The following is a 10,140-nucleotide window of genomic DNA, read 5'->3' as shown; positions in this document are numbered from 1 at the left end:
TGGATATGTTACCAAATTTCTGGCATGGGTGACAAGATTTACAAAACTCAGCAGCATCTCTAAAAAGAGTAGGCCACTAGAATCCGCAGTCTAAGATCTTTCTAGCTGTTCTTTGAGGGCCAAAGTGACCTCCACTCTCAGATGAGTGACAGGCCTCTAAAATGGACTGGAATTCTGATTGAGGTAAACAACGTCTAATTATCTGGTCAGCGCCACATCTCCATAAATATGGATCATCCCATATATAATATTTAGACTTGCTTTTCAGTTTGTCTCTTTGATGTTTAGAAAAATGTGGAGGAAATGTGCGGCTAACTAAATAATTAGCAACAGGTGCATACCAAGGGACTACCTCAGATACTGCTTGCAGGTTGTTAAAAGGAAAATTATCATCTATAGGAGTAGAATCATCCTTAATATGTTCAAGGCGACTCAAGTGGTCTGCTACTAAATTTTGATTACCACTCCTATCCTTTATTTCTAAATCGAATTCTTGTAACAGCAGTATCCAACGTATAAGTCTTGGTTTGGATTCCTTTTTAGCTAATAGATACTTTAGAGCTGCATGGTCTGAATACACTACTACTCTAGTACCAAGTAAATAAGTCCGGAATTTATCCAGAGCAAAAACAATAGCAAGTAGCTCTTTTTCAGTAGTAGTATAATTGGACTGGGCAGTGTCTAAAGTCTTAGACGCATAGGCAATAACAAAAGGATCCTTACCTTCACGCTGAGCCAACGCTGCTCCTACTGCATGGTTGGAAGCATCGCACATGATTTCAAACGGCTGGCTCCAGTCTGGTCCTCTCACAATTGGAGCTTGAGTCAGAGAAGTTTTCAGCTTATCAAACGCTTGTTTGCAATCCTTACTGAACTCGTACTCAATATCCTTCTGCAGTAATCTGGATAAGGGAAGTGCCACCTTACTAAAGTCCTTAATAAATCTCCTGTAGAAACCTGCATGGCCAAGGAACGAATGGACTTCCCTCACAGAAGAGGGGTAAGGTAAACTAGAAATAACATTCACCTTTGCTGGGTCTACAGAAATGCCATTATTAGATACCACATGTCCTAATACAAACCCTTGTTTTACCATAAAGTGGCATTTTTCGAAATTCAATACAAGGTTTGTATTAATACATCTATCTAATACTCTAGATAATCCATCTAAGCAAAGGTTAAAAGAATAACCATAAACACTAAAATCGTCCATAAAAACCTTCCATACAGTCCTCAATAAGATCAGAAAAAAGACTCATCATGCACCTTTGGAAGGTGGCCGGTGCATTGCCAAAGGGCATTCTCTTATAAGCGTAAGTCCCAAAAGGACATGTAAAAGTAGTCTTTTCCTGATCCTCAGGAGCTATATGAATCTGGAAATAACCTGTGTAACCATCTAGAAAGCAATAATGTGATTTACCTGACAGGCGATCCAACATTTGATCAATGAATGAAAGTGGGTAGTGATCCTTACGGGTAGCTTGGTTGAGACGCCTGTAATTAATGCAGACTCTCCAAGCATTCTGAACTCTAGTTGCTATGAGCTCTCTATGCTCATTCTTCACGGTAGTGACTCCGGACTTCTTGGGCACCACTTGTACTGGGCTTACCCATTTATTGTCTGAAATGGGATATATGATACCGGCCTCCAATAGTCTGGTCACCTCCTTCTTGACAACTTCCAAGATGGTGGGATTCAATCTTCTCTTGGGTTGACGGACAGGTCTTGCTCCCTCTTCTAAAAATATTCTGTGCTCGCATACTTGAGGGTTAATTCCCACTATGTCTGCCAAACTCCACCCAATTGCCTTCTTATGCTTCCTCAGTACATCAAGTAACTGCTCTTCTTGTTGAGAAGTCAGTTCCCTTGCAATTATAACCGGAAGCTTCTGCTCATCCTCAAGATAAGCATATTTGAGATGTGGAGGGAGAGGTTTCAATTCTAACTTTTGATCATGGGCAGGCTCTGGATTATCTGGGGCTTGTGAAAGTGGCGAAGTGCCCTCACTGTCAGTTAAGAGGGTCCCCACACTCGGACCTTGTCCAGTGTGCCTCTCTTCAAACTCTTCTTTTTGAACTTCAGCCATACTTTCGTCTATGACATCATAGAACGATCTTCTGGGGGGTTGTTAATGACTCCATTCAGATTGAAGATCACTATGCGGCCATCTATTTCAAAGGAGTATGTTCCTGAAAAAGCATCCAATTTGAATTTTGATGTCTTCAGGAATGGTCTTCCAAGTAGGATCGATGATGGCTTATCTGAATCATTATGGGACATCTCCAAGATATAAAAATCAGTGGAAAATGTGAGCCCTTTAATATTCACCAAAACATCTTCAGCAACTCCAGCCACTGTAATAATGCTTTTATCTGCTAACACAAAACGAGCTGCTGACCTTTTTAAGGGAGGGAGCCTCAAAACATCATATATGGACAAAGGCATTATACTGATACATGCTCCTAAATCACACATGCAATCATAAATTACTACACCACCAACAGTACAACTAACTATGCAAGGACCTAGATCACTATATTTTTCAGGTAATCCTCCCATTAAAGCAGATATAGAACTACCTAAATGAATAGTTTCTAATTCATTAATCTTGTCTTTATGGATACATAAGTCTTTTAGAAACTTTGCATATTTAGGTACCTGCTGAATAACATAAAAAAGGGGAACAGTTACCTCAACCTTTTTGAATATTTCTACCATTTTAGGATCAGGTTCCAGCTGCTTCCTGGGCTTCCTTGCAAGTTGTGGAAATGGAATGGGAGTAGTGTTTTCTGTGGTGCCTGCGCCTTTTTGTGCTCCTTCCTGTGGTTGAGCTATCTCTTCTTCAGCTATGTCCTGTATATCCTCTTCCTCTTCAACATCTTTGATTTCTACCACCTTTTCAGCTGAGGCGTATTCTGGTGAGCTTGGTTCCTCCTGATTCCTCTCCTGCAGTGTGGTTCCGGACCTCAGGGTGATGGCATTAATGCCTCCCTTTGGATTGGGTAACGGTTGAGAGGGGATTCTAGTGGTGCTTGAAGGTTGGTTGCTGGAATTTTGTGTTAAACCAAGCTGTGTCATAAAAGCTTGCAGAGTAGAGGTGAGACCATTCAGACTGGTATTAATAGTGTTCACGATGGTACTTTCCATGGCCAGTTGTCTTTTCTCAAAAGCTTGTAATAAATCTTCATTAGAAGATACAGAAGAATGAGTAAATTAAGAGGTTTGCTGCTGATTGTTCGGTGGTCCTTGGTTTTGCCTCAGGTGAGGTGCTCGGTAAGGTTGATTTTGCTGCCTGTTGTTGTTATTATTCCACCTCTGATTTTTCTGATTATCTCTGCCTTCCCTGTTATTGTTGTCCCTCCATTTCTGGTTTGTATTGTCCTGCAATCCATGGTTATTATTTCCACTTTGATTGTACCCTTGGTTGGGGCGGTCATAGAAGTTGTGAGTGGATGCCACCATGTTGTCTTCTTGTTGGAGCTGCGGGCATTCATCAGTGTAATGGCTGTAATCAGCACAAATTCCGCAAACTCTTTATGGGACTAGTTGTTGATTTTATTACGGTTGAGTTTGCTGAGCTTGTTGATTCAACTGCATTTGCTTCAGCAGGTTGGTCATCTCACAGATGCTTTGAGTTAGAGCAGCAGTCTCTCTGCCAGAAGATACTTCTGCAACGACTTTTGAATGGCCTTGCTTCTGTCTGTGGTTCCGAGTAGATTCAGCTAAATCACTAATCAATTGCCAAGCTTCATCAGTGGTCTTGTACTTCTTCATAGACCCATTGCTGGCACTTTCCAATGTGGTCTTATCTTGGGGCCTCATACCTTGTGTGATATAGCTGAGTAGCACGATCTTGTCAATCATGTGGTGGGGGCATGCTTCCAGAAGATTATTGAAGCGCTCCCAGTATTCAAAGAGAGTCTCACTGTCATCCTGAACAATTGTAGAGATATGCTTCCTCAGTTTATCAGTAACTTCAGATGGAAAGAATTTCTCCAGAAACTCCTTTCTGAGTGTATCCCAGTTGGATACATTTGCCATAGGTTGAGTGTAGTACCACTCTCTTGCTTTTCCCTCTAGAGAAAACAGAAAAGCTTTCAGCAGAATTGAAGTTTCATCAGTGCCGTCACGCCTGACAGTAGAACAGGCTGCCTGGAAATCTCTCAAGTGCTTGATAGGCTCTTGAGCAGGTAGGCCATGAAACTTGGGCATCAAATTTAACAGTGCGGTCTTTATTTCAAAATCTGTAGCTACCGCTGGATGATGTGCTTGAAACGGTTGCATTGTAAAATCAGGAGCTCCTTCCTCCTGGATGGTAACTCTTCTAGCTGCCATGTTTTCTGCACGTAAAACAACCGAATCAGTAGAACGGGGGCTGGTTTCTTCCTCATATTCACTTTCAGATCCACCCTCAGAGCGGGTTAACCTACGATGTTCTCGCCTTATTCGTGAAATTGTTCTTTCAATTTCAGGATCGAATATTAGCAAGCGCGGATCAGAAAGTGAACGTGTCATTTGACGGAAGAAACATGCAGCTCATAGTAGCAAAATTAAATAAAATGCAAATAAATAAATTCTAATTAATAAAATTAGCACTCTATTGCAACTCCCCGGCAACAGCACCAAAAATTGATAGGACGCAGAAGCTGGTGAATTAAAAATTTATTAAAATGGTTACGTTGCAAGTATAGTTCTTAACTCACCGAAAATCTGCCTATCAATTTAGAAATATGTCACAGAGAGTTTAAATTAAAATTAATGGGAGTTTTAAGTCCCAGGTCGTCTCCCAACGAGTTGCAGAAAAGTGTGTTGTTTTATTAATCAGATGTTCCAAGAAGTTGAGCTAAGTAAATTGGAATTTAAATTGAGGAATTTTAAATAATATAAATAAAAGCCTTGACTGGGAATTGATTGGTTAGAATCTCTATCATTGATGGAGTGATTTTTAAGATTGATTTATAATTAACGGTTACTGTGTTTGGTTATCCTTACTAGGTAAGGGAAAGTCAAACAAGTTGGAATGCCAGATCTGTTCACAAGTTGCAACCCACTTAGTTCAAAGGGATTGGTGTCGGTGATAGGATAGCAATCCAACATTTAACCCAATTACAAATTTTTCCTTCAATCCTTCCAACTCAAGAGTTCCTTTTAATCAACTCCCCATCATGTAAGGAAACTACTCACGCATTGTAAGTAAAGAATCCATAGCACATGAAAGGGAATTAAAAGAAGACATGATTATTGGAATTGAAATTGAATTAAGAAGAAATAATCCTTGCATTAATTAATCATAAAAGCATTCAAATACAAAATTGAACAAAGCAAAGAACATGGAAGAATGAAACCAAGTTAAGAAAACGAACTAGAATGACGAAGTCTTGATGAGGGAAATAACTCTTCTCAATGTTCCAATGCTCGGATCAATTCCAAATTAGAATACTCAAAACCTAGAGAGAAAAACCTAAGAGAGTAAAACTGGATCTAAAACTACTGAATGAATGTGTCTTGTTTCTGCATATTCTCTGACTCTAGTCTGCTGTTCCGGGCCGAGAACTGGGCCGAAAATAAGGTCCAAAATCGCCCCCAGTGAATCCTGCAGATTATGCAGATCGCACATGTCACGCGATCGCGTCATCCATGCGGACGCGTCGCTTGCTCTTTTTCCTCTCCACGCGTTCGCGTCGTCCACGCTACCGCGTCACTTGCGCTTTCCAATTCGCGCGACCGTGCGAGTCATGCGGTCGCGTCACTGCGATTTGCGCTCCTTCGCGCGGTCGCGTGAGCCATGCAACCGCGTCACTTCTCGCTGGTTATCTCCTCAAATTCTTGTGTTCCTTCCATTTTTGCTAGCTTCCTCTCCAATCTCCATCTCATTCATGCCCTACAAAGCCTGAAACACTTGACACATAGATCACGGCATCGAATGGAATAAAGGAGAATTAAAATTAAATAATTAAAGTCTTTAGGAAGCAATTTTCAAACATGCACTGAATTTAGGAAGGAAATCTAAATGCATGCTAAATTGATGAATAAGTGGGTAAGGATCATGACAAAACCACACAATTAAACACAATATAAACTATAAAATAGTGGTTTATCATGGATATTAAGTTGAGCTTCAGAAACTGGCAATTTTCAGCCCCTGATCGCGGACATTATTGGCACTCACGTTTGCCAATAACGCCAGCCACTATGCCAGCAACCCTGTCCCCTTCAAAAGAGCATAACTTAAGTTACAGGGGTCCAATTGAGGTGATTTCAGTTGCGTTAGAAATCTGACATTCAGATCTTTCCAACGATATATAATAATCTATAATGGGTATGAAATTGGAGCACAAACCAGAGGCCTCTTTTAAGCCCCAAAAACACCAACTGGGTAGCAAGTGTGACGTTAGCCACACTAGCTTCAGCACAAACGCCACACTTGTAGCGTTAGTATGGCTAACGTTAGCACTGACATTAGCACCTGGTCCTCAACTTGATTATCTTTCAAGGACCACCTAACCTCAAGGAAGCAAGCCCACAAGTGTCAACCAATCAAGGCCACAAGAAGCATCTAGAATAGGAATTTTCATTTAATTTTAAATTGCTTTTAATTTTATTTTGTAATTTAGGAGAGCCTATATAAGGGCCTTAGCTTTTACATTCAAAGGACATTCTGGAATGGGGGGATTGAAGAGGGGTCTTCGAACTCCCCCCCTCACACACTTTTCCTTTTCTTTCTTTTCTTTGTAATTTTCATTTATGAATTTTGAAGTTTCAGTTTTAGTTTTAATCTTCATCTTTACTTTTCTACACTTTTTTCTTTTCTATTTTTGTAGAGCAATGATCAACTAACTCTTTTCATTGGGTTAGAGAGCTCTATTGTGATTCAATGGATCAATTGTAGTTCTTATTCTTCTTCTTCTATCTTTTCTCTTGATTTCACTAGAAAGCTTTCAATCTTCATCCAATTGGGTAGTTATCTTGGAAAAGAAGCTATTCATACTTGGATCTCTTCTGAACCTTGGAAGAGGAATGAAGAGATCATGCTAGAAATACTTTCTCACGTTGGACCAAATTGGGGTTGGAAAGATATGGTAACTATAATTCTACCAACACTTGATTTGGGAATGCATGTGGTATAATCAGTGACCATACTTCATCTCTTCTCATGAGCAATTGACCAAGGAATTGGCTATTGATCAACATTTGAGAGATTGAATTACAAAGAATTGTAATTCGATCACTTAAGATTGCCAAGGAGATCAATGAATGCATTGATTGAGGAAGAGATGAGAATGAACTTGATCCAGAGGGTTGCAATATCTCTTGAACCCAATGTTCGTTTATTTTTAGTTCTTACATTTACTTTTCTTGCCATTTTACTTTTTTGCACTTTATTGCTTTCTTTACTTTTCTGTCAATTTACAGTTCCCTATTGCTCATCATCCAAATATGAACCGTCTAACTAGGATAATCAATTAACCATTGATTGCTTAATCCGTTAATCTCTGTGGGATTCGACCTCACTCTTTTGTGAGTTATTACTTGACAACAATTCGGTATACTTGCCGAAGGGAGATTTGTTGAGAGACAAGTTTTTCGTGCTATCAGATATCATGCAAGAAGGAATTAAGAGTTTCCATTCAATTCAATGTGAATCTTTGAATGGCTCATATAAAAATAAGTATATTCTTTGAAAAATGTTGTGAATTTACCAACATTTATTGCTATATATATATAGTGGGGTGGATTGTTATGATTCTGAAAAACTAAAAATTTCTAGTTTACTCTTTATTTTCAATTAAACCAATTTGTCATATGCTAAAAGGGTAAACTAAACTAAATAATCCATATTTTCTATATCACAACTAAATAAGCTAAGATGGAAAATTAAGCTAAATATATAAGATATATACACAGTCCAAAGTGAAAAATGTAGTAAAGTAGAAATAGACAAAAAAACAGCAAAAGAAAATGTGCAAGTACTGAAAAGGAAAATAAGATAAAATAAAAATAAAATAAAATAAAAATACAAAAAAAGAATAAAATAGGATAAAGAGTCTGAAAGTGGTTCACCAAAATAAAGTTTGCCAATGATGGCGACCTCCCCACACTTATATAATAGCATCGTCCTTGATGCTCAATCAACCTGGGTGTGAAGAAGCGTCATCTCCGGAAGGGTGTTCTGCTGGTGTCTCTGTGGTGGCCTGAGGTGCTGCAGTCTGTGTGGGTGCCTGGGGGTCTGCCTGCTAAAGCGGAGTCTCAGTCTGTATAGGGACCTCTGGATCTGCTGGCTGTATCTGCTGGGACTCTTCATGATGTGGCACAGCCTGCTCAGCCTCTGCCTGTGCATCGTTCTCCTGCTCATCCTCCTCCTCCTCAGATGGCTCTAATGGTGTGTCAGGCTTGGAGGGGATGTCTGTAACAACACTGATTTTCGAGAATGCGAGATCTTTTCCGAAGGCACGGATTTCGCCAGAAGATCAGTAAAGGGAACACCTCTTCTATATCAACAAGTATCTCAATCCTCATTGTCATTATGTCATCCTTAAACTAGAACCTTTTCCGAGGCAAGCTCGATAACGCGGTCACGAAGAACCTAGTTTTTGAACCGTATCGGTTGGCAGTTTTGATTCTGATTTTCGTAAATAGTCTCTATTTGACGAACCGGAGTCGATTCATGAGAGGAGAGAGATAATAGTATAATTTTATCATTATATGAGTATTAGAAAATGCTTGAATGATATTATAAGGTTACCTGGTCTGTTTTAGTTAAAAATAGAAAATTAGTTTAACCGGGTTTACGGTTTACTGGTGCAGCTTAGCACCAGCACTCTCTGATGACTTTAGCAATGCTAAGACCTCATCATACATGTTCTATTCTCATAATAAATATGTTACTAGTGTCATTTATGCTAGTAGCTCAGAAAATAATTTTTAGAGATGTTTTAACGAGTGTTCCGATACATCTAGTTTTAGTAGTTATACACCTGAGATATTTTAATATTATTTTAATCCACCTCCAAGCCAGCAATCACAACTTAGCTGGTCATTTACTCCCTTTGGCCGAAATTGAAAGGAGAGAAAAGAGAGAAAACTTCATGAACACTTAATCTTCAAAGCTTGATTTCTTCTGAACTAAAACTCAAATCAAAACTCCGATTTTACCAAAATGATCATCTCTTCTTCCTCTACATAACCATGTGACTTATCAAGGCTGGAAATAAGGTGAGATGGCTGTCTCCCTCCCTCTTCAATTTGGTTTTCAAGGAAACATGCTTAAAAAAGTATTTTCTTGATGTTCTTCCTTAGATCTCTTGCTTAGATTGACTTGTGGGCCAAAGATCTTTGATTTCCTGCATGTTTAAGGTGAGGATAACCTTCCTAAGATGCTGCTAAAGTTTGTTTAGTTGATGGTTTAGAGTTTTAAAGTGGTTCTTGATGTGTTTTAGGAGGAAACAGTGCTTTAAGAACACTTCAAAGAGTAACCGGATTTGGAGCAGCAAATCAAGGTAGGGTGTCACGAAATTAATCTTGATTATTTGTGTTTGAGTTGTGTGAATGTTGTATGATTTGGCTGTGCTAAAAATTGGTTGCATATATGATTGATTCTTGGTGAAAATTTGGTAAAATTTTGATGAAATTTGATGAAATTCAAGCTTTAAAGTTCATGTTCTTGGGGCAGCTGGAAAAACGAAACCCTAGGCTTAAATTGAGGTTCAATTTGTGTTGAAATCATGTAGAAAAGATGGGGTTTTAGTGGCTGCTAATTTAATTTGAATTATGGTAAAAATCGGTTGCTGAAAAGACTGAAAAACGGGTAAAAACAGAGAAAGAATTTGAAGAATATACGAAGAACACGAAGAACACTTTAAGTGAGGTGAAGAACATTGGAGAACACCTTTTAGATCTTAGAAAGGGTAAGGAAGTAAATATTTTGGTGTTTGAGGGGTTATTTGGTAATTTCTGAAAGTTAGGGTGGTTAAGGTAGAAATATTAAAAGTTACGTTTGGTAGAAAGTAAATTTTAAAGGTTAAAAGTAAAAGGTAAGGTAATTTTCGAAAATTAATGATAAAATAATAAATAATAATAAAATATTAAATAATAATATTTAATTAAAAATAATATTTTAATAAAAATAATAAAATAATACG

At 38.6% G+C, this 10,140-nt stretch overlaps 1 long non-coding RNA gene across 1 annotated transcript in view; it reads left to right on the top strand.

The window, feature by feature from the left end:
* The window catches only part of LOC110272181, an 11,491-nt gene extending 10,248 nt beyond the window's left edge, over positions 1–1,243 (top strand). Inside the window, exon 3 of the long non-coding RNA XR_002363105.1 lies at positions 1,231–1,243. This is a non-coding gene — a long non-coding RNA (uncharacterized LOC110272181). The remainder of the gene's footprint in view (positions 1–1,230) is intronic.

Source organism: Arachis ipaensis, chromosome B05, assembly GCF_000816755.2.
Source record: "Arachis ipaensis cultivar K30076 chromosome B05, Araip1.1, whole genome shotgun sequence".
NCBI lineage: Eukaryota > Viridiplantae > Streptophyta > Magnoliopsida > Fabales > Fabaceae > Arachis > Arachis ipaensis.
This window is presented reverse-complemented; position numbering and strand designations above follow the sequence as displayed.